The sequence below is a fragment of the Ipomoea nil genome, unplaced genomic scaffold (genome assembly GCF_001879475.1).
Source record: "Ipomoea nil cultivar Tokyo-kokei standard unplaced genomic scaffold, Asagao_1.1 scaffold0927, whole genome shotgun sequence".
NCBI classification, from domain to species: domain Eukaryota; kingdom Viridiplantae; phylum Streptophyta; class Magnoliopsida; order Solanales; family Convolvulaceae; genus Ipomoea; species Ipomoea nil.
This window is the reverse complement of record NW_017617355.1, coordinates 262,327-289,946: the sequence shown is the minus strand read 5'-3', so window position 1 is coordinate 289,946 and position 27,620 is coordinate 262,327. Positions and strand designations below refer to the sequence as shown.

Below are 27,620 nucleotides of genomic sequence, written 5' to 3'. Positions count from 1 at the left end.
CATGTATACTCCATCTATTTTGAGTAGGGTAGAATTCTATTTGTGGGTTGGGTTGGGCTTAGGCTAAATATGAATTTTATGCTAAACATCTTGGGCTCACAAAAATAATTATAACACATATATTTATACAAACATATGGGTTTGACTAGTTTGGGTTCAAAGCTTACATAACATATAATAAATAAATACATTTTGGGCTTAGGATAACAAATAAACTTCTAGGCTAAAAATCACTTTTGGGCTTAAGGCATTTGGGCACAAAAATACTGATTCACAATAATAGGTAGACCCGAGCCCATTTTAAATTAAATAGCTATATAAATATTTTTAATAAAAGTATTTAATATCGGGACTATAATTTATTTTAGGAAAATACGGGGTGTCACATGCAACCTCTTGGATGGTTTCATCTATATGACTTTCTAGTAGTGCACTTGTTGGATCTGTCTAACTTTTTAGCTCATCATTTCTCAGAATTTTCAATATACTTTCTAGATGGTCACCTTCTAGAACTACGACATCCATTTCACTTTCTGGATGATCACTTTCCGGAACAACTGCTTGACTTTCCATAGCATTTGCATGATATTCCGAACCACAACTTTTCAAAATTTCCTTTTGTATAACTGGTCCACTTTTCGGTACTCTATCGTCTCAGAAAGCTGATGATTGTTCCAATTTCAATGCCTGACTAGAAGTTGATCCAACTACTCCTTCAAATAGCCGAAACTCAATCATGGAATTTTGCCACTACTTTTGAAAAACTTTTTCAGTATCTTGGGGAGTTAGGCTTTGATCAAGACAAGGTGTAATTTAGCGGTGGATGGAAAGAAAGGTGTGAATGAAGATTCTCGGGATGTCAATCTCACGAGGATGGACACTTAGAATTGAATGTTGTATTATCAAACACAATCACACATTTGCACTAGGAAGCTAGAAGAGTTCATGGTAAGGAGTGCAAGAAAGTAAAGAGCAATGTAAGTAAAAGTGCAAGCTAGTAAAAGAAGTAAACAAAGAAACCGTGAGGTGAATTGGATTGCCTACCCTTGATCATGTGACATGAATAAACCTAGGCATGATGTGGAACTATGTGAGGAATTAAGTCTATGTGAGATGACTTCCAATGCCATGTACATCTCGGTCTACACGGACTATCATAGGGCAAGGAAGCACGCTAGTGTCAACATTCCCTATGAGGCATTTAATCAAACATGTTGTCTACATTTCATTCCGGACCTTGTCCTCTCGGATCTAGGGCGGGAATTGCAAGGGGAAGGAGTTTACGATTAGGCCTTAATCTCTTGCAAGCAGCATAACCCTACCTAAACCTATTGCATGTGTTGCACTTCACAGACAAGAGTCAATATAATCATTCCATTTCCAAGAAGACATCAACACATAGTCACAACTACCTTGATCAATTCATACACAACACAATGAAATAGGATCCAATTCACATGAAAATTCTAGCCAAGCATCATTGATCTAGATTGAATAACAAAAGCAATTGAGCAATCAATGGAAGAAATTAGAAGAATTAAATGCAATGAAGTTACCTACTCTATAGCAATTGCAATCAATAATCAATGAAGAAGACAATCCAAGCTTACCAGAGAAGTTGTCAATTCCTCTTACAACACTTGAAGTTCCTCTTACTAGGATGGAGATATTAGAGAGCTTGATGGTCTTTTCAGCATAGATTTCTGCCTCAGTCTACAGTTTTGTAACACAATTTCATTAAACAAGACACAAATTAAATAGCGACATATTAGTAAAAACAAACATGCTATGGTACGCATACGAAAAATCTACTACACAAACAAGCCTCGACCCCCCACACACCAACATCACCAGAAAAAGGAAACAGTCACCTATATGCCAAAAGAGCAATAGCCCAATCAAAACCCATTAATTGGAGACCCACACACCCCCTGTGCAGCAATATACACATACTATTGAGACGGAATGCACAAACCAGACCACCCTGTAAGACCAGTCAGCGAAACGCAACAACCGTAATCAGTTAACGTAGACACAACAATATGAAGGCCCCCCACTCCCCATCTGAGAAACCCCGAAACAATTTACCTTAGCAGGAGCATCAACAGCAGGTGAATGAATATCCCCTCGTGCATCCAGCGCCTAAACCGAACCATTTTAAAGAAAAAAAAACCAACCACTTTAGGACGCAAAGCAACCCCGTAAGCGAGTATAAACACCAAAGGGGGAGAATAACACCAATACCTCCGGAATAAATGGACCAACTACCTCACCACGTCCAAACCCACCCGTCCCGAACTCAGCAAGTTGTCTGGCCTTTAACAAACTTGTAGACCACCCCCTCAAGGCTGGCGACGCTCGGGGCACAACCCTCTCCGAGTGTACTAACCTATCAATATAGAGCAACTGGAAAAATGACACATGCTAGGAACTCACACCCATACCACACTAACAAACAACCGAACAATATAATATAGGCTACAACATAAATCTTACCAGTAAGAATATAGAGGGTCTGGAGAACGGTTGGTTAGGATCCACAATCCACTTAGCATGCTTGTCAACTAAACATTCAATCACAAATTTGCACCAATTGAGATTTTTTATCTCGTCAACATCTTCAAAGTGGCGGTTATCCATTCATCATAGGCGTGGCCAGAGTACTAATCGCCAACACCGCAAAGTGCCGCTTAAACCAGACGTCCCCCTCTAGATTACCTCTTAACTTTTTGGCAATCATGGCCAAAGTGATGGAATGGTTGGACTTCTCAAACTTCGAACGCCATAGCTTCAAACTGTCACTAATATTGTCCTTCTGCCTTTTGGTGATGATAACATCACCGCGCGGCAGCCCCAAAACAGAATAAACATCAGCCTCGGACACAGGGATGGTCAACCCATTCTCAACTCGCAAAACCATGTCCACGGGATCAAAGTTCGTAAGCAGCCACCTAGCCAACGGCTTTGGGATGTCTTTTACTTGAAGGTTTAAAATCTCTCCCAAACCCAGCTCGACTACAGCTCTCCGCTGACAGGCATTAAAATGCTTGATGGGTTTGACCGGATGCTTCGGAGAGGCGCGAATCTTCAATGGGAGAAAAATTGCCTCATAAACCTCGGCAGGCTGCGCATCCTCTACACCCTCGTCAGGCTGCGCATCCTCTACATCCTCTAGATCCATATCCGGCGCCGGTTGAGCGGGTCCTTATGGTACTTCCACTGCTTCCAACTCTAGCAAAGCTGCGACATCATCAACTACATCTACCGGCTCAACTCCACCATCTACTGCCAAAAATGACACAAAACAAAGAGCCATAACCAAACACGATAAACCCCATAAAATAAAGACCCAACTACAACATAGCACCATTTAGACAGATATGCAAACAGTGACATACATCTGCGCACACGTGGGGCCTAGCATTTCTGCTGACACACACATAGTTCTAACCACGAACCAAATATCCTAAAATTAAACAAAAACTTAAAACACAAACACAAATGCATACCATCGAATAAATTAAAAAAGCAAGTTCACTAAGCACATACCAAATACCAACACTGCATAAAGCTAACATCCAAATACTACCCGAAGATACAGCCACGCCTAACCCCCCGCACATACTAGGGGGGACAAACCCGGAATAGGAAATTGCAAATAGCCTATCATGCACAATTTGAAACACATCGATGCACTAACCAAAAACCACACAATTCACACCAATAATTGCCCCACATTCAACCCTACGCCAAAACCACCACAATAAAGCACCACAATAATGCAAACAAAAAAAGGGGACACGGTCGACCACACCCCCCCCCCCCCAACTAAGACCATAAAACAACAACCCCGCATATGCCCAGTACTGGACAAAATCCACCTTTTACAACCCCACGACAAAAAATCAACACACGCCAAGCACCCGCCACCCGGTGACAACAGCAATTCGCACCCACCACCACACGGCCAAGAAGTTCAACACAAAAAACAAAAAAAAATAAACAAAAAAAAAAATAAACACCAAGAAAACCCGGACGAACTACCCGTCCGCCAACCGCTGCAACATCGCCACCCGCACAAACAAACACACATGCACCAACCCAACCCTACTGACCTAAGTACGGGACTAATGGTTCCCCAAAAAATAAACCCCCAACGCTTCAAAAAACAAAAAAAAAAAAAAGAAAAAAAAAACCCTAAATCGGAACCCAAAACTGTATCCGTCGCTACAGACGAGACCACGCACGAGCCTACCCCGGCTCCGGCCACCGTCGATGACCCAATTCCACGGCAAACACCCCCTCCCCAAAAAAAAAAAAACACCAGAAACCTCATCCACTAAGCAATATGACTACACACCCAAGCATATGAACACCCACCCCTTCGATTCGGGACAAACATCACAGAAAATAGCACAAAAAATACCTATAAAAAAAGGGCGACGAATGGAATACCTGACACCGCACCCGAAGAGTTGCTCCGAAGCCGCTTAGACCGCCGGACGCTCGACCCAGCCATGACGACCACACTCGACGGCCTCTGCGAAGGAAGAAGAACACTGCAACGGGCGGTGAAAAGACGGAGACTTGATGCCTACTCTACGAAGCGATGATGATTTCTACTGGAGATACCAAGAATAAAAATAAACACACGCACAAAGCTCGGCGCCAATAAAGACAGTGCACAATTAAACACTATGGCAAATTACAAAACCGCCCCTTGCTCCCAACCCCCATAACGCACGTGGGCAGAATACTCACATAATCTGAGCCATTGATTAAAAAAAATCAATGATAGTAAGAGGGGCTCACAAGCTCACCTGGTAAGGGGGTGCACAGAATTTGAAATCTATATATATATATATATATATATATATATATATATATATATATATATATATATATATATATATATATATATATATATAGAATCGCACTCAGGTGCGAATGCTTTGCCCAGGCGCGAAATAGGAATGAATTCTGTTCGTCCACGTGTCCAGATCTAATGGATGAGAAACACTGATTTTTTTTAAAAAACGCGGTGGAATTTTCGTAAATAATTGAACATCGAAGTACAAGTAAAATGTATTACAAGTGCATGTAAAATGTATTATAGGTGCAAGTAAAAATTTACACTTAGCATCAATACTTAGTTGCACCTATAGTTCTAAGTAGTTGCACACATAGTTATAAGTAGTTGCACTTAGGTGTATGAATGTTTGCGAGTGGTTTTCAGGGGTATTACTACCCGCTAAACTCAGATCAATGAATGTTAACAAGGCAAAATTACATGCACTTATAGGTGAAAGTAGGTGCACCTATAGTTATAAGTAGTTGCACCTATAGTTATAAATAGTTGCACATATAGTTATAAGCACACCCAGATGCATGAATGTTTGCGGAAAGTGAATGCTAACAAGGCAAAATTACATGCACTTATAGGTGAAAGTAGGTGCACCTATAGTTATAAGTAGTTGCACATATAGTTATAAGCACACCCAGGTGCATGAATGTTTACAGAAAGTGAATGCTAACAAGGCAAAATTACATGCACTTATAGGTGAAAGTAGGTGCACTTGTAAGTGATTTTACTTTTTTTTTTTTTTTAATAATAGACATTTTTTTTTTTAAAGTGAACTTTATTAAGTTAAATAGAGAGAGTATTAACTTTTTTGAATGCTACTAGCTCTATTACAATGTAGTATTGCCTCCACTGAGGCTTGAACTCACAATCTTCCACATGAAAATCCAACCCGGGTACCATTGGACCACATAGTCCTGGTAGTGATTTTACTTGCACTTCGATGTTCAATTATTTACGAAAATGCCACCGCATTTTTTTTTAAGTTATTAGATCTGGACACGTGTCGCGCTCTGATTCATATATATACATATATATATATATATATATATATATATATATATATATATATATATATATATATGTTTTTATGATTTGCATGATAGATATATTTGTTTTTTTTTTTTTTTATGGATTTCTACAAAGATAGATATATATATGTTCTTATGATATGCATGATTGTGATTTGCATGATAGATATATTTGTTTTATATATATATATATATATATATATATATATATATATATATATATATATATATATATATAATATTAACATTTTAAAAAATATAATCTTTTTTATATTTTGAAATACGAAAAAATTAATATTATTTGTAGACTTTACTTACTTTTTTGAACTTTAAATTCAAAAAAAAAAAAAAGTCCGAGGATTGCCCCGCGGGGCCCACTAACCCGCATGGGGCGGCTTTGGTTTCATGAACCCTAGTCTGTGGGTTTGTTGGGCCGACTCGCAAAAGCCTACAAAAAATTAGCCCTGAAAATTTTTACATGTGCATCCTTGGAAAATGACTTCCCAAAAAAAAGGGGAAGTTATTTTCTCCTAAAATATACATATTTTCCTTTGACTAATGCATCATTTTTTTATTGACCTCGTTTTCCCTCCTCTTGCCAAACACTAAAAACTCGGAAAATATTTTTCGGAAATCATTTTTCGGGTTTCCAAACGCACCCTAAATGAAGTGCATATGTAAAACAAGTATGATATTTTAGTTGCCTTCAAGAGATTATTTTTTTGAACATAATTTGTGAAAGTTTAGAATATTTTAGAAGTTCAAAAAGTTACTATAAATTCTCTTTATAAAGGATTACACCTTGATCTTGAGTCCTGCTCTTGCATATATATCTTAAAATTTGATGGATAATATAAATTACAAAATGTACTCCAATCGGTTTACAAATCCTCAAATAATTGTATATTAATATCTATAATGATTTTTTTTTTTTTGAAAACAGTATCTATAATGAATTAACAAAGCCATTTCATACTTCTATTTTTACACTTGATAAGAATCAAACCTTGCAACTACTAGCAATGCAAAACTTCCTTTATATACAAGTAAAAGCATACGTTGTCAACCAAAGCAAACAATGGCAGAAAATACATACGAGGGTAGATAAAGAATGAATAAGACAAAACAAGGCTGTTGTTGTTGTTGTTGTCGTTGTCGTTGTCGTTGTCGTTGTCGTTGTTGTTGTTGTTGTTGTATTATTATTATTATTATTATTATTATTATTATTATTATTATTATTATTATTATTATTATTATTATTATTATTATTATTATTATTATAATAGTTTTTTATAGTGTGAATAATATGTTGAGCATATAATATATAAAACATAAAGAGTTAATTCCACCGGAAGTCTTTTGTCTTTGATGGCAATTCCAAATTTAGTCTCAGACTATCTTGTTTGGCATTTAAAATCTCAGACTATTATTTTTTGGACACTTTTAGTCCTTCTCATAACTTTTCTTATTTTTAGTAAGGGTAATTTTGTCTTTTCATATTTTTGTTTTTTTTATTTTTATGATTTTAACCGGTTTAATTGGTTTAGAACTTTAGGTAACCTCTGGTTTTAGTAATAATTTTTTTCAACCAGTTTTTAGTAAAGTCCTAAATTAATTAAACCGGTTGAAATCACAAAAAATAACAAGAGAAAAAAATATGAAGAGACAAAAATGCCCTTACTAAAAATAGAAAAAAGAAATGAGAATGACTAAAAGTGTCCAAAAAATAATAGTATGGGATGTTGAATGGCAAAAACAGTAGTTTGTGACTAAATTTGGAATTGACACCAAAGACAAGGGACCTCTGGTGGAATTAACTAAAACATAAATGTATAATCCAACTATTAGTTTAGACTTTTAGTTCAACATACGCTTCAATTTGGTGAGCCGATCCCATGCCAAAAGTCATGGGTTCGAATTTTTGTGTCACTTGATAAGAAAGAGAATATAGTCCACGTGTTGCTTGGAACTCATAAAAAAGAAATTAGCCTATGTGTGAGGCGTGCTGAACATATAATATATAGAACATAAATATGCAATCCAACAATTAGCTTAAGCTTTTTTAATTATGTAACACATGCTTCAATTAGTATCATATAAAACTAATGTGATAGATATTTGATTGTATCGAACACTATTAATATTAATGTTAATATTACCTGGCACAAATAAATATTTCAAGTATGAAATACTTAACCGTACCAAATATTATTGGCACGGGTATCAATTAAGAACAATTAACAAATGGTTTTTATTCAAAAAAAAAAAACAATTAACAATAATTGAGCAAAATTATTTTTATTTAAATTGCATGTCAACATTGTGGGATGGTTATCCGGGGGAAAACCTGGAAAAAATGCTAAATGGATAAAATTTTAAAAGTAAATATGTCCAATTAGATTTTATTTTAGTCTAAAGTGTGAATTGAAGTGTTAATGGTAGTAGATGAGACTATTTGACTATTCTGCTTTTAAAAAAATCAATATTATTATAAAATAAAAAACAATACGTTTATATTGAGTACTATTAGTATGTACTAGTTCTAATATTACTCCATCAAATATTTCATTTTTAAGTATGAAATATTTGATTGTATCATATACTATCAACAAATATGAGATGGAAAGAATCTGTGGGCAGTAAAAAGTAAAAAGCCAAAGCAGCAAGGGAGTAGGCTTCTTTTTTACCTATTTGGTGAATGGAATTAAGCAAGCAAAAGGAAAAGCTTCAGAGGCAGCGAATATTATTTGCCGAGCTAAAATCTTATCTGAAAAATGTCTGACCTGAGAAGCGGGTAATGAATTATAGATTTTGGACTCTGTGGGCAGGCAGGGCCTGTGCACTCCATATATCAAAGATTTGCATATTGGGAGTTGAGTGGGGAGTTTATGAATGACTTCACATAGCATTAAAGTCATTTTTTCTTGTCTTCATGGTTAAAAGATTCATCTCGTCTTAATGGCTTTGGAACTACACAACAAAATTCAATCTGCACAAGTATTATATTGCTGCATGCCCAAGGAGGGGAATAATGCTTCATAATTCTTTTTATTCAACCCAATAAACACTTTCATAAAGAAATGCCATATTATCACTTTGGATGAAAATTAAAGCAGTTCTATGTTATGCCCGGGAGCATGGCTTACTTATTGACTAATAAAATTGATTTCTTTTTATAATTTATTCTAATTATTTAGAATTTTAATATTATTCTAATTCGTTATTATTTTCGAATAATTGTTATTATGTAAATTGTTTGAATAGATAACATAGATTTTAGAATGGACTTTTAATCTGTATGTTTGGTACATGTGATATGATCGTGATTCGTGAATATATGTTCAATAATCCAAATATGTTAATTCTTATGTATATGTAATATTAGTGCATCGTATGTTATAGGGCTGTTTGATTAATTCCATGTTCGATTATATATATATATATATATATATATATATATATATATATATATATATATATTTCAACTTCAAGAATTATGGATTAGATTAAAATGTTTGATTAGGATGTGCATATAATTTTGATCTGTATGATGTTTAAGGACGTGATTATGTATGTGTGTTTGGTGTACTGTATGAATACATATATTACTTGTTTATATGTACATTTCAAGCATATCAATTAGGTTGTGCGTGGATTATATATTATACTAATACATATTAGTACATGGAACGAGTACTTCGTAGATGGGATGATAAATGGTGTAATCGTTGTATTGTTATATATATATTTATATATATTTGATTATGGTGAAGAGTACAAACTATTTGGTATAAAACTTACATTTAATTAACTTTGGTCATGGAGGATTTGTACTTGGATTTTATTGTGAGGTTGGTCTCTCACTTTTGGTTATGGATCTTGTGGGGTTGGTCTCTCACATTTGATTCTGGAATATTATTATGTACCTTGTGGGGTTGGTCTCTCACAATCGAGTTCGTTCTACCCATTGGGGTTGGTCTCTCAATGGGGGTATGCATACTTAAGGGATTGATCTCGAGCCAACTGGGTTGGTCTCTGGTTGGTTGGTTTTGGTCACTGGGGCCGAAGTAATGGCTCTTGCCTTGTATTTTTCCTCCTCATTGACTTGGTGGTAAATAAAGGATTAAATCCTAATATTGAGAAAAGTGGTAAAACATGAAAGTTATTGTATTTTATGTTAAATTAATTGATGTTATGGTAAATTCTGAAATGTTATGTGAAATTATAAATTAGATTTATTATGTGGTTGAATTGATAATTGGTACTTAAATGTGAAGAAGTGGTATGAAGGAATATTGCAAATATAATATGAATAAGGGGTTAATGTGGAATTATGTGCTCCAAGGTGTTATGTGCTATGTGTAAAATGTTTTACGGGGTGGAGTAAGTCTTACCGGCTGTTGTTGCTGAATTTGTCCCCTCTTTAGTTATTTTGCAGGTAATGTGGCACGAGTATCTGGAGCATGAGAGCGATTCATCTTTTAGAACTTTGAAGTTTTATATTATTTTAGAAAAATCTAGAAGTGAATTCTTAGACAATTGTATTTAATGCGTTGTAATAGAACAAATTATGGGTTGTTTTTAGTAGTGTTGTTTTTAGCCTGTGCGTTTGGATATAGGTTGTTATCTAAACGTGGCGGTAGCATCCCTTTTTCCTTTTGTTTTGTTTAGCTTCCGCAAGTAAAAATGGTTTTTAATAAAATAAATTCATTTTTTATAAGTTATTTTGGTTAATGGAAAATGGGGGTGTTACAGATGCAATTTATGATACCAAAAAGGGAATACCTAGAGTTCAAGTTTAATGCCCCAAAGTCTTATGAGGTACAATCTAACACAAGGACGGTCAATCTACCTAATCAAGGATCGTCCATGAGGTACAACGAAACCAACACAAGGCAATTCCTTTGCAGAAAATGTAATAAGGACCATAGGGGCAAGGACTGCCTTACGATGCTTGAACTGCGGGGGAGAAGGACATAAGGCCTTCCAATGCACTCAACCCCCAAGTGTGAAGCCTACGGTTATGGCCCAACAAGGGAACGCGAACAATCGGGGGAATTACGGGGCACCCGGAAAAGTATTCGTCAGTAGCCGCACCCAAGCCGACCTCAAAGCCGATGCCGGGATCGACACAGAAAACGTAGCTCTAGGAGACGAGGAGCCCACAAATCAACTGGAAGAGAATCCGGAAGAAGAATTCTGTCTAGGATAAACTACGAACCCTTGTAAACTACCTTTAAGTAGAATCGCTTACTTAGTTCGACTATTTAGAGTCCTCGTACTTTTGAATAAAAGCCAAAGTTAATTAGTGTAATCCGTTTAAATCCCTCTTGCGGATCCACCCCTCGGATTAATTAAAGAATTAAGTTCGGGCCTCCAACAAACTATAACTCTCGAAACCAACGTTCGGCAATGTGCAACTAGAAAGCCCATTAAGCCCATTCGAAACTCTTTCCACCCTAGGGCAACCAAATAATAGGAAGTCCCCAAAAACATAGAAGGAGTGCACTAAAAAACTTAATGTAAGTAGTGAGAATCAAACCTCTAACCTTTCATTCCCAAATAAATGCCTTAACCATTAAACTACCATTGTTTCTTGAAACCTTAAGGGGACACAACCTTCTTAACCCAATCCAAATCCCTAAAACCCACAAAATCCCCAAATCAAAAACCCTTCTTCTTCTTCTTCTTCCTCCCACTCTTTCCCTCTCTCTCTCTTCCTCTCTCTTTCTCCACGCCGGCCGACCACCCAAACCCCGCCCAAAATCCGTACGCCATCCGCGAGTTTCCCGTTCGACGCCCGTCCACCGCCCACAGCCGACGCAACGCCGTCCCGAGCTGCTGCCACCGGTCACACCGCCGCCCCCGCTCGTCGACCAGCCGCGTCCCGCCAACCGCCCAGCCATCACCCGCTGCCGAACTGGCCAGCCACCGCGCCACCACCATAACCGCGCCGTGCACAAAGACCTCCCCCGTAGCTGCCATCGGCTGGGCTCGCCGGAAAATCCCGCCAGAAAGTCGACCCCGCATCCGTAGCCACCTCCAAAAATCTCTACAATGTCGTAGAAATCCACCAATGCTCGAGTCCCGGAGTGGAACAATGCCGACTACACGGTATTGGGAGGTAAAGTGCTAGAACCCGACCAATTCTCTCCAGAGTTGATTAATATGCTTAGATTCCAAGGCCTTTTAGATACCTACCTCACAATTAAAGGGGATACGTATCCCGACTTGGTTAAGGAATTCTATTGCCATTTGGTAGCTACCAAATGGGGGGACAAGTTGGAGATCACCTCCAAAGTCCGAGGCAAGGAGATAGTGCTCTCCGAGGGCCGCTTGGCTAAACTCCTGAAATTGACCACCACAGGTGTGTCAGACTACGACCGAAAGGCATGGGTTAGTAACCGAGACACGGGGTACGTGGACTACCTCGGGTATTTGTTGAGAAGAGAAGGCGGTTTTACTTCGGCCACAAGGCCAATCAAGAAGTTGCTAACCGCCGAGTAGAAACTGCTAGTTATGATTGTGTCCGACAGCTTGTTGCCCACTAACAACAAGAGCAAGTACATGGGAAGCTTGGAATGTACCTTTGCCTACTTCCTTAAGCATAAGGTCAAGTTCAATTTACCTGCCCTTATGTTGAAGCACATGGAATTCTGTAAATCTAGCAACCAGCTCAGCTTACCCTACGGGATGATCTTAAGTTGGATCATGGAAAGGAAGGGAGTGGACCTAAGCCGGACTGAAGCCAGACCCATGAGTGGAATGGTTTTCATTGCCCAAAACCTTCGCCGCAACGACATCTACCATGTCGGAGAGGGACAGTACATCACCCTCGAGGAGGTTTTCCTGAAAACCCCTGAAGAACGACGGATGTTAATGGATTAGTTGGACATCTCCAACAAGAAAATGAGACGGGCAATGCAAGAAAGCGAAGAGCAGGAGGAGCAGGAAGAAGAGAGCGAGCCTAGCCAACCTGAACCCGCACAAGGAAGGGGAAACACGGAGGACCGAGATGAGAGGCCCACCAATGAGCGCATCCTCGTCAACTCATGAGGCAGAATCAGATCATGGATGAGGGATTCTCGTCCTTGATTCTCGCGACGAGCTCATTGGACAAAAGAGTGGCGGCAATCACAACCATGTTGGGCACACGTGGAGCTTCGAGCTCGGGAATGGGAAACCAAGGTATACTCGAAATCTCAAACCTCACTTACCACCGAACTAATCAAACCCCACCCTACACTCGTTAAATGGCAAGCTTGGGCCACATTTCCTTAATTAGAAGACCATTCTGCATGACACCTAGGAGCGAAAAGAGTAATCTGTACCCGAGCTTCGGGATTAATTATTTAATTAATTCCGTTACCATATAATTAAGAAGGATTTAATTAGACTAGAATCCCCATTAATTAATTAGTGTGGTTCACAAATGGACCATGAACCCTTATCCTTAACCAAGTCTTTAATTCTATAAGGAATAGGAAAAGTGGACCTTTACCATTCAGGCCCTAGTTAGGACTCCTAAATCTATATATAGGGACTTATGAAGCATTTTGAAAACCCTACCACAGTTAATTCTACCACACACGATATTCCCGAAGGGAAACCTATAAAGGAATCCCCCTGCCACCAAACGTAGAGGAATCCACTGGAGGGAAATCTTAGAGAAGAACCTTAGTAGCCAAGCATATTGATTAGGGCTAAGAGGTAACCCTTGTCTCGATAAAACCTATTTTCCTCGCTATATCTTATTCATTGGCTCATCTGATAATCGTATGTGTAATTCTGTGATTGAGTCTTGATAGAGACCTTGCATAGGATTTATATTGTGTTTATTTGATAATCTTGATGTTCTTGATATTGTGATTGATTATATGAATAATCTTGTATTTTGATTATGTCTAGAGGCTTAGGGTTTGTATTGTGAATTTCGTATTATGATGTTCTTGGTATATTTGGGTGGGATTATGCATGATCGGGTGTTGGTCTTGGCATGTTTAGGAATTGTGTTAGAACATTTTTGGTATAATTCTTGATTTAATCCCGTTAATTGAATACGTGGTGTTGTCGTTATGTGTTTGAATGTGTCTGGACATGGTTTCGGGTTCCACGAGAGATCCCGGGACCGAAAAGTTGTCTGAGAGTCAGTGGGGGGTAGGGGGGCCCGCCACCTACCCGCTGCCCAAGCTGCCTTCCAACGGGCAGCTGGCGGGCAGGCGACTACCCGCTAGAAGGTATGTCCGCCGCCGGCGGGTGATCCTCCACCCGCCGCCCACCCACTGGAATCTTGGTGTAGGGCGTGATGTTTTCCCCCGTTTGTTGTTTCCCTGTGTCCCGTTGTGTCCCGTTTGTCCTGTATGAGTCTCGTTTGGCATTTTAGCTATCGTTTTACGAATTTATATGTAATACGTGTCATTGTTGTTGTGTCTTGATTGTTATTTGATTATGTGTTGATTGATTGATTGGTGATGAGTATCGTGGTCATTGCACAATGGCCGGTGTGAATGATGATGATGATGATGATGATGATGATGATGATGATGAGATTGTGATTGGTGGAAATGAATTGTTGGAGATTGGCACCACTTGTGCCCAGTCATTGTACTAAAGGTACAGGCCATAGCGGTGACTGTGCTGAAGGCACACACCCACCTTCGACTAGCTTGCCGTTGAGCATGAGTCAGGTTATAAGTGCTGCGGTGTCATGTTAGAGCTATACGCGCTAACCCCTTGATATTGGCACTAGAGGTGCGGATCATGTGAATGGCACTGCGGCACCATCTTGATATGTTGGTGGTTGATAGGTGGTTTGTCGGTGGGGGCATGTAGTTGCCCAGAGGGATAAGGGGTGGTGGTATAAGGGTGGCCTGGAGGTATAGGTTGGAACTGATATAAGGACGGAGGGGAGCTACAAGGTTGGAACTTGGTATAAGGTTGGAGGATGAATTGTGTGATTTGATGACTACTTGCTAATTGTTTGTCTTGAATGCCTTCTTTGCCTCTAATTGCTATTTATATGTTTATCTGCCTGTTATGTCGTGCATTGTGTTCTTAGGATGCATGTTAGTCCGTATGATTATTCTATACTGTTGAGTCTGTTAATGTGCCTTGAGTCTTGATCTTGGATTTAAATTAGAGTATCGTAAATATATACATATTCCAGTTTCAAAATGAGTTTCTTATATCTACCTATATTGTACTTAACGCGTTAGAGTGGGTTACTAGCATTATTTGCAGACGGTTGTTACACCGAATGTTTTTTCAGGTGATGAGCATTAGTTACGGAGCACGCTAGTCAGAACCTTGGACTTAGTTTAATTAGTTCTAGCATAATAGATGGCCTGCGTGCCTTGGGTTGTAATTGAATATCGATTTATGGATTGACCATGCTTGGTTAGTTTAGCCTGTGCATCTAGGTTCTCAAACCTAGGTGTGGCATAACACCCCGACTCTTATGGATAGTTTATACTCTGTTTGGGATTTAAATGATAGATTCGTCTTTATTTTATAAGTTTTAAATATCTTAAAATTCAGGGGTGTTACACCAATTCTTGGGGGGAAGGCTTGTTTCTTGGTTCAGCAAAAAGCAAAATTGCATTGCAACTAGTACCACCGAGGCCAAATATATTGCTGCAGGAAGTTATTGTGTGCAAATTTTGTGGATGAAGCAACAATTGAAGGATTATGGAGTGAATTGCGACAACGTTATCATCTATTGTGACAATACAAGTGCAATCGCTATCACTCACAATCCGGTGCTTCACTCAAGAACCAAACACATCGACATACGACATCATTTCATAAGGGACCATGTTGAAAGGAAATATCTAAAAATCGAGTACATCCCTACGAGATTTCCTCAATTGATCCTCCCTAAGCTCGGTGATGGGGATTTCCTTGACTATGTTTTGGGGAGGGATTTTCGAGTGAGGGAATAGGGATGGGTGGAACGGGTTCTGAATGCTTTCTAATCCCCTTTAAATAAATTTAGGATTCCCAGTTAGAATCTGAATAGGTAAGGGGTTTAGGATCCCTAATACGAATCTGAAAGGTAAGAGGTTTAGGATTCCTAATACGAATCTGAAAAGGTAAGAGGTTTAGGATTCGTAATACAAATCTGAAAAGGTAAGAGGGCCCTCCTTACTTTATCCAAAAGGCTAATGGGCTTTATTTTAGACAAAGGTCCACGGTCCACCATAGACCATATCAATAACTTAAGGGATTTAGCTATATGTATATATTTTTAGCAAACTATTTAATTATAATTAAATAGTTCTACTTGGATAATATTTATACTTAATATAAATATTTAGGAAAACACGGGGTGTTATAGCCACCACCCGGCTTTGAAGGACTCTCTTGACCACCGACGCCCGAACCTCTTGTAGCACCTGATCAAGTTGATGCACCACCGGCAACTGAACAAGACTTACCACCGATACCACTGGAACTCATTCTGCCTCCTCCACCTCCTCCATCACCAATGAATCCGCGTATTCGCCCTCCTGTTAACTTCACCAGGTTTTTCAATGCTACGTACTTGTCCTCAAGCTCAAACATGCTCAGTGAAGACTCAGGACCCGGATACTGCCCATCTCCTCCCCACACCAATTCGGACAACAGTGAAGATGAATGTTGTTCCACAAATCGCAGCTGATGTGGTTGTATTGCCAAAAACCAATGTGATTGTTTTTGTACTCTTGACTAAAGGAGTATTAAATAAAAGAATGTCTTGTTGGTTGTCTCTAAAATGTCTTGATTCCTACCCCTTTAAAAAGAACCATAAAATGAACAAACTTACTCATCACGTTATATGGTAAAAGTCAGAGAATGGACCCTACTATGGCTTCAGTAAGGGACCAAGTTGACGGTCAAATTAGACTATCAATTGGGGGGGATGTTTGTATAAAGCCCCCGTACATGATAACAACCCTGTGATGTCACATCAAAAAATCTCTCTGGAAGTCAATTTAAATACAGATGTCATCACAAGAACAGAGATCATTGAAGAAGAAGAAATTGGAAATCAACATTTAGAAATCGATTTACCAGAAGGAAATATGCAGCTTGTTGAAAATCCAGTCCTACCAGATTCATGAAGAAATTTATTCAAATCTTTGCACTCTCTGAATCTAAGTGCAACCCGAAGCCGTGAAGAAGATGAAGATGATTTGTTGACATCATTGTTTGCAAAAGTTACAGATACAAGTGATGTAGTGTGTCAAAGGATTGGAAACACTTTAACCAGGCAATGACATCTCTCTTTGAAACATTTTGAGGACACACGAACCAATCTAAAGGAGTTATTGGAGTACCAAAATACTTTACAGACAAGAATAGACAGAACCGAAAGACATCTGAAAGAAGATCTTACTGAAGGATTATTACAGATAATCCAACTCATGAGGAAGGAACGAGAAGCAACCGAGAAGATCAACAATGAAAGACACTTGAGGCAAATAAATGCCATACAAGATCAAGAGACCAGGATAAATCACCTTGAGGTGGAATTATCATCTATGGCTAATAAAATGTCTGTTTTGTAGGATGTTTCTCTCAAAACACGTGATGGTGTTGACCTTGTTAAAGCCAATCAGGAACGTGATTCCAAAACCCTTGACTTTTTGGTTGATAATGCCAAAAGGGGGGGAAGAAATTCTCAATCATCTGGCTTTACAACAACAGGAATTTATCCTTGGAGGTCAACAACAACAACAACAAGTTTTTACCGCACCAACAAAAGGCTTTTACGAATATATTGTAATAGATTTTGATATGCCAAATTGTATTTTAGAATCCCCAATTTGATTTGTTAAGTCTAGGTACGTCATAGACCATGGAAGGAAAATTAACAAATATAGAAAAAGGGAAAAATACGAAGAAGAAGAAGAAGATGTATGCATATGATATGTATACTTAAACAAGCCCACACGCCCCAACTCAAAGAAGAAGTCATACTGATAATCTCATACAAAGAAACGAGATTGCATGAAGTTATCTTGGAGATCAAGTATCTGTGGAAAGAAAGAAGTACATCAAAGAGAATGCTACAATGATCAATAATTCGTACAGACAAGATGGTTAAAAGCTTAACAAATTAACTCCAAAATCTCAGGTTTGAAACTCACTCTCTACAAGATGAAGTTTCAAAAACTTTATATAGTAAGAGCAATCTCAAATGTCAGAGACATTATTTCTGAGATAAGATCTTCTGAAAAAGCTACAAATCCTCTGAATAGGCTACAAGAATTCAAACTACATTATTTCTGAGATAAGATTTTAAGAGCTTATCTCAAATGTCAGAGACATTATTTCTGAGATAAGATCTTCTAAAAAAGCTACAAATCCTCTGAATAGGCTACAAGAATTCAAATTACATTAATTCATAGATAAGATCATCTGAAAAAGCTACAAATCCTCTGAATAGGCTACAAGAATTCAAATTTGAGATTGTCTTTTTCCAACGGACAAATTCTCAAAACCAGCTATAAAAGGATGAAGATTGAAGCAGATCAAAGCACTACCATATACTTCCAACACAAGCAACAAATAGTACATACGAACAAGTGTTATATTCAAAAGTGAGAAAATATTCAAGTGAGATAAACACTCAGAGATTCGAAGCCTTCAAAGAAATATCCAAGAGTGTTTAAAATCTTCATCATTGAGAGAGACTTGCTGCATATTGAAGATCCGTCAAGAAGTCCCAAAGTTGGAAGCAAGAAGAAAACTTGTTTTTCTACAAACAAGTGATATCCCTACGGGAGTGTAGGAAGAAGATTGTCACACGGAGCTGTGAAGTCTTGGAAGAAGGAGGAAAGTAACACGGAGTTCTGAAATCCTAGATTGTCACACGGAGCTGTGAGATCTGAAGCAGCAGTGTCGGAGGCACTAGGCGTGATTAGTGCGGGCTTGGTGATCAAAGGACTAGATCATGGGATACGTCGACCGGATCATGGAAGATGGGGGGAAAGTAACACGGAGCTGTGAAATCCAGTGAAAGTAGCACAGAGTTGCGAAATCCAAAGCATCAGTGTTGGAGGCACTGGGTGTGATTAGTGTGAGCTTTGTGATCAAAGCACTAGATCACGGAATTAATTGTATCTTGTAACCAAGAAGTGGTGGATATAGTGAATTGCTCTTGGAGGATAAGAGCGAGTGGAGTAGGAGGATTACATCACCTCCGAACCACTATAAATTGTCTTGTGTCATTTACTGCTTTATTTACCTACTGCTTCTTACTCGCTTATCACGTGGATATAATTGACACAATCACACAACACTTATATATTTATTCTTCTATGCACAAGACTCTAACAATCTAGTTAAGAGTTTTGGTTTCTCTGTCGCCTTTGCAATTGTTGTATTTGCGAAAACGGTTTAAAAGTTTATTCATGTGACACCCCGTAATCCAAATTCAATTAAGGGATTAATTAAGTAATTAATCCTAATCCAATTGCTAATTTAATTCCTTAAATTCCTAAAAATTCAATAGTCGGGGACTAGTAATTGACTAGTCAACACAAAGTCAAAAGTTGTACCTAAAGCTTTGTGAGTTGTTCCCTTGTTCACTTACACATTTCATCTTAGTAAGGGTAAATGAGACATTTCCTTGGCAATAGTCTTTCAAGCTAACCTAGGAAGACACATTTCATTTCTTCAAACACTCTACACGAGAAAAATCATAAGCTCTCTCTCTTCTCTCTAAAAGCTAGTTAGCTTTCTCTCCAAGCCACACCTAGGGCTACCAAGATCTTTCAAGTTTGCTTTCAAGATTCTACCTTTCATACTTTTGAGCATCTAGGAGGGTAAGATCTAAGCTCCTCTTGTGTTTTTAGTATTTTCTATGGTATCTTTTTATAAAGGTGAAATCTTTATGTTGTATTGGTGTGTTCTTGAAGTGGGTGTGGAAAGGGAACCTTGTTGGGAGCCTTGTGGAGTGTTGTAAGTGAAGGATAAGTCTTCAAGAGGTAACCCATGCTCTACAAAATCTATTTTGTTTACCTATATGATGATTTCTTGGATTCAACATGTGTTTTGCTATGAAATGTGAGTGTTGATGCATTGTCTTGTGAAAATGCATATCTAGAGCATGTGTTTAGGGTTCTTGTATGCCATTGCTTGGCTATTCCTTTGATTCAAGTCATTTTGTTGTATTTGGTGAGAGTTGGCATGTTTTTTACTTGAATTTGAGCTTGGAGTTGAAAATCCTCGAAGGGATTATTTTGGTACAGGACATGTACCCGCGGGCGGAACGGCGGGTAGGGGTCCACCCGCCGCCCCACTCGCGGGGTACAAGTGGTGTGGGATATGGTTCCCGCGGGCAGAACCACGGGTGGGGGTCCACCCGTGGCCCCACCCACGGTACACTATGTTGGTTGTGCGGGGATTTGTTCCCCGTGATTCTTTTGACTCGGTATTTGGTCTTTTAACTTCCCGATGTTCTTTTGTGGAACTATTTGAGTGTCTTCTTGATGTTTCGTATGTCTAGAACTATATGGTAGGAATCCATGTAGGTTTTGGTGTCTTGAATCGTGCTAAGTGTACAACATTGTGATTCGTTGAATCATGGTGAGAATTGTGTGTTCTTCGGAACTACTTTCGGTTTACCCGTTTGATAAGCATGCTAGTTCGATGTTTAAATGCTAGCGTGTGTGTTGTTTGTCCTTTCCTATTGTTGATGGTGACTTGTGTTAATCATCGTTGTTGTTGGACTGTGGTCTATTTCCTTGTTGAGTATGGTTTCATATCTTCGTTGTGATCCGTTGATTGATTCCTGTTGTGGTGTGGTTTGTGTGTCTGTACTTGGATTGCACGATTAATGGTATGGGACATTTGTCACCAAGGTACGGCAGTGGTCCTCGTGGTGGCCATGACGCGATTATGGAGTTTGTGACCTGAGTGATGGGTTCACGTATTTCTTGGGTGGCATGTGTTTCCGTGTGTGTGATCGTTACCTTGTGTACTATGAATCGGTGGTCTTGTTGGTGGTTGTTGGTGGGGGACGACTGTAACACCCCGTGTTACGATCTCCAAACCCGGGATTAATTATATAATTAATTCCGCCAAGAACAGTTAATAGGGAGTTAATTTCCATTAATCGATTAATGTGGTTCACGGAGGACCATGTACCCTTGCCTATAATAAAGACCCTAAAGCCTAAATATGTCACTATGGACCTTGGATAATTAGTATATAGGCTATGATATTAGATACCCAAATCCTGAGCCCAAATATATACATAGGATATATATATATATATATATATATATATATATATATATATATATATATATATATATATATAGAAGAGCGCTCATATGTGGCGGGGTCTTACGGTGCGGCGGTGCGGTCAAATTCCAGAATACACCAACAGTGTTAACAATATGCACCAACAGTGTAATAAAAACATACCCCAATGAAATGTAATAAAACATCACAAAATACACCACAGACTCAAAAAAACACACCATATAACTCACCACCCCCAATGGTGTATTTCCGAACAGTGTATGGTGTTTTTACTCACACCTAATGGTGTGTGTTTGGTGATGCAGGGCTCTGTTTACTCTGTTTTGAGTGGTGTATTTCCTAACGTTGATGGTGCATATTTGGTGAACTATTGGTGTTGCCGCACCGTAAGACACTGCCGCACCTGAACCCGGCTATATATATATATATATATATATATATATATATATATATATATATATATATATATATATATATATATATATATATATATATATATCCTATATGCCCAATTAGTGTTATACCAAGCCCAAACATGTTCAACCTTGGCCCATCTAAACCAAGAAACCATACACAAACATACGTATCGGAGGATCATCTTCCCCCCCCCCCCCTCACCTCCGTCACGTCGCTCTCTCTCACTCTCTCGCCGCCGGCGAACTCCCGACGCACCACCCTCTCGACGCACCACCACCGTCACCCTCTCTCACGCCACACTCACCATGACAACAACCCTTCCCTAAGCTCTAAACAATGAACCTCTCTCTCCCTCGACCCTCCGCTGCGGACGGACAATCGTGGTACGACGATATACAGCACGGACGGCTCAACGACGGCAACGGCGGACTTATGCGACGGTGGCTCTCCCCCTACGAGTGCCCTCCGGCTACGACGACAACCCTCCTCCCTCTAGCGTGCGTATTGGTACGGGGGCAGCGGGTGATTGGCCGGAGAAAGACGCACCAGTGGAGCGACCGCGGTACCTCGACGAAGCAGAAGCGAAGAAGAAGATGAAGGTAAATTGCCACCTTAGTCAGTCCTGACTACTTAGGTTAAAAAGGTTTATTATTCATAAAGTTACTAAGAGGGCGTTTAGCTTAGTTGGTAAGGCATAGGTTTCATTATGAATCCAACCAGGGTTCAAATATGGGTAATGTGGAATTTAGGTTAGTTTTATTTAGGTTAGTTTTATTAATTAATCAAAGGGGTGTTTAGCTTAGTTGGGTAGAGTGCTCTCAGTGTTGAGGGGAAATCTGGGGATCAAATTCCTTAGGGTTTAACTATTTTACTAACTCGATTGTTTAGTGAAAAGTCCGATTTGATTCACAGGTTCCGTTGATGGTGTTTTGGACCAATAAGCGAATGAGGTAACCCATGTCTCAACAAAACCTATTTTCCTTGCTATAATCTCCTTCTTTGGCTCCCTATTCTATACTTGTGTCCTGGTGAAATCTTCTATGATAATTATGATATGATCTCGATAATTGTTGTGATGATTTTATGTGTGATCTTGATGATCTTGATGATGATAAGAGAATCTTGATAATTATGTGGTGTTCTTGATAAGTCTTGACGTTCTTGATTTTTAAGGATAAAGCATGATTTTGTGATTTAAATATGATTAGTGCCCTGGGTGGAATCATGAATTTCATATTGGGATTTTCTTGGTATATTTGGGTGGGAATTCACATGTTCGGGTGTTGATTATGTTTAGGAGTCATGATAGGTCATGTTTTATGTGATTGTTGTTTTAGATCCGTTAATTGCCTATGTGGTGTCGTTATTTGCATTTAAAAAGTGTCTAAGCATGGTTTCGGGTTCCACAAAGGATCCCGTGACGTTATATTTAATAAAGAGTCAGTGGGGGGGGGGGTAGGTGGGGGTAGGGGGACCCGCCACAAACCCGCTGCCCAAGGAACACCGCCAGGCAGCGGGCAACCGGCGGGTGGCCCTCCATGTAACACCCCGTGTTACGACCCCTAAAACCAATTAATCATTTAACCAATTATCCAAAGAAAGAATTAAATTACAATAATTAATTAGGAAAAGGCCCACCATAGTCCATGGGCCCTCATCTCTAAACCCAACCCCTAGTCCTAAAAGGAATAGAGTTAGCAAGCCTATAGTATTGGGCCCTAACTAGGACTCTTAGATATATAAATAGGGGACATAGGAGGCACCTAGAACCCACACCACAATAATCTCTCACCACACAAGGAGCTCCAAGAATTCCCCTAGGAGAAATCAAGAAAGAAGAAAGACTTAGAGAAAGATCCTTCATAGCCAAGGAAATTAATTAAGGCTAAGAGGTAACCCATGTCTCAACAAAACCTATTTTCTTAGCTATGATCTCCCTCTAGGCATCCCTCTACATTCTTGTGTATTGATGATTCGTCTATGATATTGATGGTGTGATCTTGATAATTGATGTTATGATTTCTTGGGTAATCTTGATAATCTTGATGATGGAAAAAGATTCTTGACGATTGTGTGATATTCCTGATAAACCTAGATTCCTAATGATTGTGTGATGTTCTTGATAAATTGGATTGGTTCTTGATTATTAAAGGATGAATTACGTTCTTGATGATTTAAATATAATTAGAGCCCTAGGATGTATCGTGAAACTCGTGTGGTGTTATTCTTGATATATTGAGTGGGAATTCGCATGTTTGGGTGTTAATTATGTTTAGAAAGCATGATAGGATATGTGCCGTATGTTTCTTGCTTTTGATCCGTTAATTGTCTACGTGTTGTCATCAATTGCGTTTAAAGGTGTCTAAGCATGGTTTCGGGTTCCACAAGGGTTCCCGGGGCGTTACTTGTGAAAAAGAGTCAGTGGGGGGTAGGTGGGGGTAGGGGACCCGCCACCTACCCGCGGCCAGAATGGACGTCGCTGGCAGCGGGCAACCGGCGGGCAGGCGACTGCCCGTCGGGCGACGTCCCGGCTTCCCCGTTTGTTGTTCCCCCGACCCCCCGTGGTGTCCCAACGGACTCTGTCTATCGTGCCTATGTCTAGTTTGATGTTCGGGTACCATTCGTAGGATGAATGAGTCTTATATATTACATGCTAGTTGAATCGGTATCCCGTTGACCTAGGTGTAAGAAGTATGAACCCCTTAGGATTATTCTTAGTAGGTGGATGATCACGCATAGATTTCGTTATACGATTTCTCCCCCTTCCCAATGTGTCAATGTGGGTTGCATGTGTTTGCTATGTGTTATGTGTGCATGATACCCCAATTTGGTTGCGATCAAATTGGTTATTCCTGAGCTGCGGTTCAGAAGCTGGCTGCGGTCAGAATTACACTCTCGGGCTGCGGTCCACCGTTTGGTTGCGATCATACGTTTTACATGAGCTGCGGTTCATATTCCTGGCTGCGGTCAGATGACTACTCTTGGGCTGCGGTCCACTGTTTGGTTGCGATCAAACATTATGATGAGCTGCGGTTCATCGGTCAGTTGTGATCGACCCCTCCGTGTTGCGATACGGGGCAGGGTGCTGTGGGGCCGTGTCAGAGCTATATGCGCTGACCCTCATGTATGGGCATGCGATTGGTCCTGTGGCGCCATCAAAGTGTGCTATGTGATGAGATATGAATGGTTTGGTGTTACGAATGTTATGAAAGCGTGACCATAGGATACATGCTAGTAAACCGTATATGCTTGGTTATGACTATTGGCTGTGCTTATCTCTATCTGTCGAGTCTATTCCCTGTTTAAAAGCTAGAGTCTCTTAGGATATATCTTCATGCTTCAAAATGGTTTTTTTTTTATATCTATACGTATGCCTATATGTATTGTATTTCAACGCGTTGGAGTGGGTAATCAGCATCTCTCGCTGAACAGATATATTTGGCTTTCAGGCACAGAGAAGTAGACACTGGAGCGCGCTAGAGATTTGGAGCATAGAGTAGATAGGTTCCCTTTCGGCCTGCGTGCCATGCTTATGTATTTACTTTATCGAGGATATTAGTTAGTTAGCCTGTACACCTGGGCTCTCTAGTCCAGGTGTAGCATAGCACCCCGTACTCCATTATATTATGTTTTGGGATTTAATGAGAATTTACCTTCTTTATATAAGTTTCAAAAGTTCTAAAATTTCGGGGTGTTACACTCCACCCATCGGCTGCCCACTGGTTTGTCACTCACCCCGGGTCTTTGGCTTCCCCGTTTGATGTTCCTCATTCCCCGTGGTGTCCCAACGGACCCCGTTTGTCATGCTTGAGTCTAGTTTGGTGTTTCGGGTACCATTCGTAAGGTAGAAGAGTCTTAGGAATTGCATGCTCGCTGAATCGGTAACCCGTTGGCCTAGGTGGAAGTTGTATGAACCCCTTAGGACTATTCTTAGTATGTGAATGATCACACGTAAGTTTATTTATGCGTTCCCCCCTTCCCAATGTGCCAATACGTGCTACTATGTGTTATGTGACGCATGATTCCCCAATTTGGTTGCGATCAAATTGGGAGTTCCTGAGCTGCGGTTCAGAAGTTGGGTGCAGTCAAATTGGTTACTCATGAGCTGCGGTTCATTTTCCTGGTTGCGGTCAGTGATTCACTTCTTGGGCTACAGCCCAAATGGGCCTCGTGTGCAGATGGTCCACCGACTGGACGCGCCAGCAGTGTGTAGGGCCACCAGCCTGAGGAAGGCCATAGCCCACCGAATGAGTGATCAGGTGGTGTGTAGGGCTATGGTCGGCTGCGATCCACCGAGTGAAGGGCCAGCGGTGTGTAGGGTCGTAGTCTCCGAGGATCATCGCCCACCGAATGAGTCCCTCAGGCGGTGTTTAGGGCTTGATCCGCTACGATACACCGACTGTGCTCGTCAACGGTGTGTAGGGTCGTAGTCCCCAAAAGAGGATCGCAGTCCACCGACTGAGCGCGTCAGCGGTGTGTAGGACTGTGATCCGCCGTCGACCTATCGGCGGTCTATACAGTTGGTTGCGATCAACCCCTTCATGCTGTGGTATGAGGTAGGGTGCTGCGGGGCCGTGTTAGTGCTATATGCACTAACCCTCATGTTCGGGGCATGCGATTGGTCCCGTGGCGCCACCAAAGTGTGCTTGTGTGACTTGAATGATGATTGAATGATGATGTGAATGATTTGAAAGTGAACTGTGACCTTAGATACATGCTCTTTATGATGTTGTCTCTATATAACTGTTTATCATTGTTGAATATGCTTACCCCTACTTGTCGAGTCTATCCCTTATATTAAAGCTAGAGTCCCCTAAGTATATATCTTCCTGCTTCAAAATGGTTTTCGTATATCTACATATATATTTACCTATATTGTATTTTAACACGTTGGAGTGGGTTACCAGCATCATTCGCTGAACAGATATATTTGGCTTTCAGGCACAGATGAGTAGACCCCGGAGTGTGCTAGAGATCCGGAGCGTAGATTAGTTAGTTTCCCTTTTCGGCCTGCGTGCCATGATTATGTATTGACATTTCTTGAGGATATTTAGTTAGTTTAGCCTGTGCATCTGAGTTCTCCAGCTCAGATGTGGCATAGCACCCCGCACTCTTATGTTTGAATTTGGGATTTAATGAGAATTCACCTTTATTATATAAGTTTTAAAAGTTTCAAAATTTCGGGGTGTTACAGTTGGTATCAGAGCCTAAGTTCGACCCTAGGACAATGCTTGTAGGATGAGACTTTAAGACATTAGGTTTGAATTTTCAGTACTAGAGATCTTTAGGAAGGGACTTTAGGACATTAGGCTTGAATTCTAGGTGTTTAAAGTACTTAGGGTATAGGAGCCTTAGGACACGCGGTGAGACTGTGAGCTTACCGCTTCCATTTAAGTTCCCGTACTCGTTCTTTACCTAGCTTCAATTCTTTTAGTTAAAGCACCAGGTAAGGGTGCAAGTAGATAAGTTTACCTCCATAACTAGGTAACATACACATGCCCGGTAAGACTCCTCGCTCTAGTTCCCGCCAAGGACTTGACGAAGACCGTGACCCCCGATTCAAGCAAATGGCATGCACCCTCCGGCAAGTTGCTTTATCTCGGCAAGCACAGGTTACAGCTACAACAAACAGGAAAGAGAACTAGGACGCTAATTAATACGAGAAAGTGAAGTGGCAGATGATGACACCGTTAGTTAAATCCTTAGGTGCAAGGTAAGTATATCGCGTCGTCTTGTGACCCCTTCACCTTAGTTTAAAATATCATCCGCCCTGAAATCTCAGCATCTTGATATCCCTATTTGTTGAAACTCCTACCTCGAATCCCTAATTATTCTTGAAGGCAGTTCGCATCCATTACGCCCTTAGTCACCCTTTGTTACACCTAACTTGAGCCCTTGGAAACCTTAAGCTATGACGAGCATTGGAATCGTTACGATTACTCTAAATTTATATCCCCCTCTTTTGGGAAACCATGTTAAGACCCCCATGACCTTAAGGACCAACAAGGAAATAGAACAACCGTACGGATCACCAAGCCATCCCGTAATAAATGACT

General features: G+C 40.0%; 1 long non-coding RNA gene across 1 annotated transcript; it reads left to right on the top strand.

Annotated features, from left to right (window-relative positions):
* Positions 1 to 869: 869 nt before the first annotated feature.
* Positions 870 to 27,023, top strand: LOC109179552. The gene is made up of 3 exons (XR_002053927.1): positions 870 to 948; positions 24,247 to 24,255; positions 27,011 to 27,023. It is a non-coding gene; the product is annotated as an uncharacterized LOC109179552 (long non-coding RNA).
* Positions 27,024 to 27,620: the final 597 nt, after the last annotated feature.